Source organism: Mandrillus leucophaeus, unplaced genomic scaffold (genome assembly GCF_000951045.1).
Source record: "Mandrillus leucophaeus isolate KB7577 unplaced genomic scaffold, Mleu.le_1.0 Scaffold614, whole genome shotgun sequence".
NCBI classification, from domain to species: domain Eukaryota; kingdom Metazoa; phylum Chordata; class Mammalia; order Primates; family Cercopithecidae; genus Mandrillus; species Mandrillus leucophaeus.
Genome location: NW_012106631.1, coordinates 710020 through 717939, shown reverse-complemented (window position 1 = coordinate 717939; position 7920 = coordinate 710020).

Below are 7920 nucleotides of genomic sequence, written 5' to 3'. Positions count from 1 at the left end.
CCGGCCGGGGGCGCGCGGGGCGTGGTGCGGAGCAGGCCAGCCCTCCTCTGCTGCCCGCGGAATGGGCGAGATTAGTTTGCTTGTTAATAATCTTCCCTTCTCTTCTCCTCCTCCTCCCTCGCCCAAAAATAGAAAGAAAGTGGGGAGGCCAAGTCTCACAAATCGCCCCCGCGAGAAAACGAGTGTCTGCTTAGGCACCCTGAAACGTACACTTCAAAGAGTCGCCTGAATGTAGACTATTTAGTGTCCAAGGAATTGGGGTAAGGACCGAAAGAGAGGTGCTTGATTAGTGTAGCCAAAAATGTTAAAACTGCAAAAGACCAAGCTTCCTGGAGTACTACTTTCATACTTAAAGTTATTTATCGTGGTTATGAATGATAATGAATTGTGAAAGGATATTTAATCTGGAAATTTCATATTGAAGTTGGACTTAGGGGAGGGAGAATAGAGCAAACAATAATTGGGACAATGTGGAGATAGTTGCTTGGATTTTGGTGAGACAGCATGCTACAAGAAACAAATGATGTCAGGGTTCAAAACTTTTTCTAAAGCCAGCTTCAGCATTCCCTTTTGTTATGTTTAAATTCTCATTAGCAAAAAGATTCAAATTCTATTCAAAACCAGACACAATGTGACAGACCTATCAAGCAACATTGTTCCCCTAAATGTTACATCTAAACTATACATATAAGTAAGGCTTCCAATATTTTATTGTACTCTACTCTGAAGAACAAGTAAGAACACTTTTTAAAATCTTAACCTGATTGAAAAGAGTATTTTGCATAGAGATAATATTTTAAGGAAGGAATTATTTTTCATTTGAAATGAAAGTCAAGAGCATAGTAAAAGTCCTAATGGAAGCATTCGAATTACAAGGTAATTAAGTGCATTGTCATTGATAGCTACAGGAAACCATAACTTTTGGAGAATTTGGAATGAAGAATGCTCTGGAGATGAAATAGTGCCTAGTTTTTGTCCAGGCATTTACACGTAAGTCATGGACTACTAAAATAGCACACTGATTTTCCTGCCTTCATTCTTTGCTATCTCCATTCTAGCGCATTGCTCTAGATTTACAATTCCAGGACATCTTCTGATGGTTTACTAATATCCCCAAGATCAAATCCAAAATCCAGGCTATCTTTCCAAAACCATCATAATATTCCCCTCATATATGTACTGCCAAATGTCAGGGGAGTTAGAACCGTGATATTAGTATCTCTATGGCTTGAAATTTCACTACTAGAAAATCTTTTCTTTGAACTTATAAGACTTTCTCAGCCTTCAAGGGTCCTGTAGTAGGATGCAGCTAACAGTTTAATGGCTCTCCAAAATAGGCCAGAGTCTCGCTGCCCGTGTGGAAGATGAAAAAGAGAATGAATAAAGAAGGTACCTAGGAAGAGGCATTGAAAGGGCTGGTCAAGTGCCACAAAATATGCTGCCTTCAAAGTTTTATCCAGGGTTCTTATGTATCCCACCCTGTTCCTCTGCTGCTCCCAGCTTCAATTCTATCATATCGAAGTGCTGTTGCCTACTGTCTTTGCTTCTTAATTCATTCCTGTTCTTTCTATCCACTATCTTCATGTCTTTCAAAATCTAGCTAAACCAGAACTTTTTGACTCCACTATTCCTCCACTCCTGATCACACCACTCCCACAGGGATCTAATATACAACAACATGTCTACGTCATTTATTTGGGGACTGAATTGTACAGTAAATAATATGACTGGCCCTGGAAGGTATGTTTGGCTTACTAGCCAGATTGTGAGAGATGATAGAACATTCTTCAGTATTCTTGTACCCCCTACACTTTTAAATGCTGATCCCACAAGGGATAATGTGTCTTCTTGAGGTAGTTTCTTTTTTTGTGTGTTCTTCAAAGAGACACCTAAATTGATTATTTAAAAATTTGTGTCATGTTATGTCTATAATGCTTATATTTTATTTAGGTTTGCAGTTGTTTAAATACGCTTTCAGATGACAACAACAAAGAATTCTTGTGAAAGGCAATAATGAGCCATAGTTTTAAAAAAATCAAACAACCAGAGTCAAGTAATAAGGGAGAAAAAATACCAGCAGGTAACAAAATACAGTATATACATTTTCAGTTTCCAGTAACACAAATGTATGTTTTCTTCTACATGGCATTTTTTAGTGACATATGTTGAGGGTATAGAAGTAATAGAGAAGGAAACCCTTGAAGTAGTATGCTATTGCCTTGAAATGTAAGGTTTTTTCATTGTATTCTCAACTTTTACAGATGTTTTAAAATGTCCAGAGTATTTCATTTATTCCATAATGAATACTACACATGAAGAAAGTCTACATGTTTGCTTCTTTGAGGATTTTTTCCCAAACAAGTACTATATTGTACACCAACTGCAAGTATACATTGCAAAGCTCTACATAAAGAGTATTATCTGGGCCAGGCATGGTGGCTCACACCTGTAATCCCAGCACTTTGGGAGGCTGAAGCGGGGCAGATCACCTGAGGTCAGGAGTTTGAGACCAGACTGACCAACATGGAGAAACCCCGTCTCTACTAAAAATACAAAATTAGCCATGCATGGTGGCAAATGCCTGTAATTCCAGCGATTGGGGAGGCTGAGGCAGGAGAATAGCTTGAACCTGGGAGGCAGAGGTTGCGGTGAGCTGAGGTTGTGGCATTGCACTCCAGCCTGGGCAAAAAGAGTGAAACTACGTCTCAAAACAAAACAAAACAAAACAAGAGTATTGTCTGAATCAATGATGCTTGCAAGGTGGAAAAAGAAAGAAATGTATATTAAGTGTGGATAATTCCATCCACCATTACATAGTGGAAGCAACTTGGTCTTTGGTGTTAGACTGAAGTTTGAAATGTTTCCCTCTTTTTCTAGCTGCATGGTATAAGGCAAGACAGCTAATATTCCTGGGCCATGACTTTTCTCATCTGTGAAATACTAATCATGATAACTACCTTCCCAAATTGATGTGAATCTCACATGAAATAATGTAGGGGCTCAGTATAGCTATTAGAATGATTATATTGCAGAAAGCAAAAGTCAATCAATTTCATATGGGGGAATAATTCTCATATTAGCAAATGGCATCTATCATCATGCTTATGCAGCTGTATTTTAAAATTGGCATAAGTTCAGGCAAGGATAGAAAACATATACTTTGGTTAAATCAGGCAGTTTTATATGGGAAAGTGTAAATCATAAGGGAAACATTGTTCTTGGTTTAGATATCTAAAATTACAAAACAAGATTTACTATTGAGTAGGCTAAGCCATTTTGGTTCTAGTTATGGTATTGTTTCTTTAATAATATTTATATACTCAAAAATTGTATTTTGTGCATCACAATCTTAATTATTTAGAATCTGATTAGAGAGTGGTAGAGTTGCAGTTATTTCTTCAAATTCTCACCTTTCATTAAGACAAAAGGGGGCTGAGAGGTATAAGGTAAGTAGAATATCAAGTTAAATGAATAGAGTAGCATTTTATGTTTTGATAGTATTGCCTGGAGAAAAAAATTCTATATGAAATAAGAATGGAAAACACTGCATATTATATCCCCTCCTCTTCCTCCACCCCAGCACAGTCACAATGAATGTTAAAGACTTGAGAAGTCTTCAAAACTTGTTTTTTGCCAGGCGCGGTGGCTCACGCCTGTAATCCCAGCACTTTGGGAGGCCGAGGCGGGCGGATCACAAGGTCAGGAGATCGAGACCACAGTGAAACCCCGTCTCTACTAAAAATACAAAAAATTAGCCGGGCACGGTGGCGGGTGCCTGTAGTCCCAGCTACTCGGGAGGCTGAGGCAGGAGAATGGCGTGAACCCGAGAAGCAGAGCTTGCAGTGAGCCGAGATCGTGCCACTGCACTCCAGCCTGGGCAACAGAGCGAGACTCCGTCTCAAAAAAAAAAAAAAACTTGTTTTTTAAAACTGTTTAATTTTTTAAACCCAATAGTTCTAAAATTCATTTCAACAGGAAATCTTTTTGGTCCCTCAATGCATCCATTAACATTTCCAGGGATACCAGTGAGATAATTTGCAATAGCATGAAAGAGAATTAAAAAAAAAAAATTAACAAATAAGAGTAAACACTTCAAAAATTTTCAGACATTTATTTACAAATTATGTAATTGAACTATGAGGAATGCTGGTTAGTCTGACTTCAATTGGGTTATTGATATATTCCTGTATTATTGAAACCATTATTAATTATTAAAATATTTCTGATTTTAGTATTTCCAGTTATTGTATATATGTTAAAGCAATAAAATTGCATGTTTAAAGCCTGTAAACCTTTTGATCTTAGAGTTCTTCCACATTAGCAAAAATTCAACGATTTTTATATTAGTTGCTTTTCCTCATAAGGAAGCATTAATATGTAGAATAGTCCATAATTTTGATTTATCTTATTTTCCCAAGTACAGATAAGAAAGAGAAGCAGGTGTTAATACCACTAGAATTTTGCCTTGCAAATTATACAATCTGGGTAAATTATCAGTTTACATACTTTCTGATTTTGTGCATGTTAAAGGCTTGTCAGTTTTATCACTCATTCTCAGATCACAATTTATTCAGTTTGACACATGATGCTAAATTTACTCTTTTCTCAGTGAAACCTTGTGGCCAGTTTGTTTTCTTTTCAGTGGCTCAATCCTCTGGTGTTTCTGAGCAACAGGTAAGAATGGCTCATCTATTCTTAATCAACAATAAAGTGAAGCAAGATTATGTAACAGAATAGACTATTTGATCTGTTTCACAAATTCATAAAACAACTCAAAGGAGGTTTTGAAATCCTTTTTACTGAACATAGTTACACATGAATTACAAACATTTTTGCTTTCTATCTGTGAAGCCTAATTCTCAAGTTAGGATCAATCCTTTTACTTTTTCTTCTCAGCCCTGCCCTAAAATGTTGCTTTTAAAGGTCTCTGATGTTTTGAATCATAAAACCTTCTAAAAAGGTATATCTGTCCATATGAAATTCACAGTCTGTACCCATGCAAGATGATATTAAGAATTTTTCTGCAACACACAACCAAACAGGAGGATGTCATTATTGAGTTTCCCAGTGTTAGCGCTGTCTTATTATATAGTTAATTTCTCTTCCATATTTAAGATTATATTCTAGCTCTTTTGTTTATGTATATGATTACTTTCTCTTCGGAGCCATTTAGAACTTTAAAAAAATTACAGCTCACGATGCATATATTTGAAATTATATATTTTCATGTAAATTTCTCTTTCTGTATTTTATGAAGAGCAGGAAAAGGAAGGTTTGTGACTAGATGAACCATACATCTCTCTAACACTGCTGTATCTTGAAGAGCTTTAAATGGTACACACCTTATAACGGTTCTTTAGCATACACACACACACACACATGTCTTTGAAAAAAATAATAAATGTGGTATGTGCCTGAACCTGAATAAATATAAACTGCACTGGCCTCTCCCAGCACGTTTCCCTTCTCTAATCTCCCTTCTGCAGCTCCTTTATGCCCATCTCAGAACAAATACAATCTGCATTCAGAACAGGACCGTTTACAAGTTGAATGGAGTTATTTTGGGTGAGTCATTGAAAACACAGTACAAAACCTTTCCTCACTCACCAGAAATGCATTTTAAAAATAAAGCCAAAGCGAACAAGGCTTGGCAAGTTTGAGGGTGGACAAAATGGGGAGAGAACAGGTTTTCTGCCAGACTCAGACAGGATTCTGGTAAACCAGTTTGGCTATTTCTTTATATTCAACTCCACCGAATCCCATCACCAACTAAAAAGTACTAGGTTGAGCAAGCAGGACTTCAAAACGAAGACACTTCATTTAACACTGTGATGATGAGCAGATATACAAGAGCTTAGCAACAGTTTAAGTCCCCCTTTTTGTCTCTAATTCAGAAGCTATGAAACATACACACTTGGCCGGGCGTGGTGGCTCACGCCTGTAATCCCAGCACTTTGGGAGGCCGAGGCAGGCGGATCACAAGGTCAGGAGACTAAAAATACAAAAAATTAGCTGGGCATGGTGGTGGGCGCCTGTAGTCCCAGCTACTCGGGAGGCTGAGGCAGGAGGATGGCTTGAGCCTGGGAGTTGGAGTTTGTAGTGAGCCAAGATCGCGCCATTGCACTCCAACCTGGGTGGCAGAGTGAGACACTGTCTCAGAAAAAAAAAAAACAAAAAAACAAAAAAACAGATACATTTAATAACACAATTCTTTTGATTAAATGGGTATTTGACAAATAGTGACTATGGGCGATTAGAAAATGTCATATAAATGCAATACGCAATCCTTTCAAATTGCTTTTAAAACAAGTCTCATGAGAGTTAATCAAATAATAAAATATTAAAGGAGATAGAGCTATGGAGATTGAAAATAATAAGCTACTTTTTAAGAAACTTTAAAAATTGAATTATTATAATTAAAACAAGTCTATACCATGGCTTTTTCAATTTTAGATATTTAATATGCAAATATTACAGATTTATATATCCATGTAGATTCTTATTGGTCTACGGAACACGCGACTTATCCTGTATCCTGTGCATAACTTTCTACCAGAAATATAGTGATTACTTTTCGACAACCTGCTACAGATCAGTTGAGGCTCACATCTCCTGAATGGAAAGAAACCTGGAATCATTAAGAAGAAATTCTTAAACACATAATGGTAACATAGAACACTTGCTATAAAATTTGAGAGTCCTCAAATAATCTGTAGCACAAGTTGACCCCGCAGATTATTGTCAGCCAATTAACAGGTGCTATAGAGGGTCCTACACTTCGTAGTGTTGCCTGTTCACAAATGGTCCATCCCCAAGTTGTGGGAACAAGCCAGTTACTACTGATTTAATTATGCAGGTAATCTCCTTGAACTCCCTTGCAAATGATTAGTTTCCACAAGGCAGGCTTTACCTTTGTTGGTAAAGGGAATGAAAACTGTTTAAAAGTTAATGTGACTATGGAAGTACAAGGTCATAATAAACATGCAGATATTTCCTGCTATAATTAACAGCAAAGCAAGTATTTTGGTTTCCTACATTTTGGGGACTTTTTTTTCCTTCCCCTTTCTTTTATGGTTAAGTAATTGTTTTAAAATTATCAAATAACAACTTATACAGCCTTCAAAAATTCTCTCACCAATCTAGGAATGACTTTATCTCATTTATTTTTATTTAAATTGTATCTACATATAATCAAAAACTAAGGAGACTTAATATTTATTGATAGGAACTCAAAATTAAGAGCTTCTCCATAATCTTCTTTCAAAACAAACTGAAAAGTGAGGCGAATTTTCATCAAAATTTCTTTGGGACAAGAAAGTCTATTACAGCTGTTAGGTAGCATATTTGGCTTGGATTACATTTGTATTAAAGAACTAAAGCTGTGTTTATTAATAGACTGTTATTAAATAAAAGAACCACAGGGTAAAGGTCAGCATGCAGGTTGTTTTGCTTAATTGTTAAAGATCCCTTGAGCCCATGTCTTTCCAATTATTTTTAAGCAAGTCAGCCCAAGTTGGCACCTTAAAATCCTTTAAGCACTGTAATTACAATAGTACTGATAATCAGTTTGGAGAAGTACTACTAAAAGAGCTGTTATTTCAGTGGAGCCAAGGAAATAACAGTGTTAAAAATGGATGCTTTTGACTGAGCACTTCTATTGTGTCAGACACAGTATTTTGGGCTGGATTTACACTGTCTCATTTAATACAAAAACTATTAGTGTTTGTATTATTCTCACTTTATAGATAGGGAAACTGAGCCTCTGAAAGGTTAATACTTGTCCCCAGGCTACCTACTAGAAAGTGGCAAAGAAGAACCAGGACTTACTCTACACCTAAAACCCATGCTCTTACCTGCCATATGTGATGGTCTCATAGTATTTCAGCCCCACTGTTAAAGAAACATTAGCAGTCGCTTAGT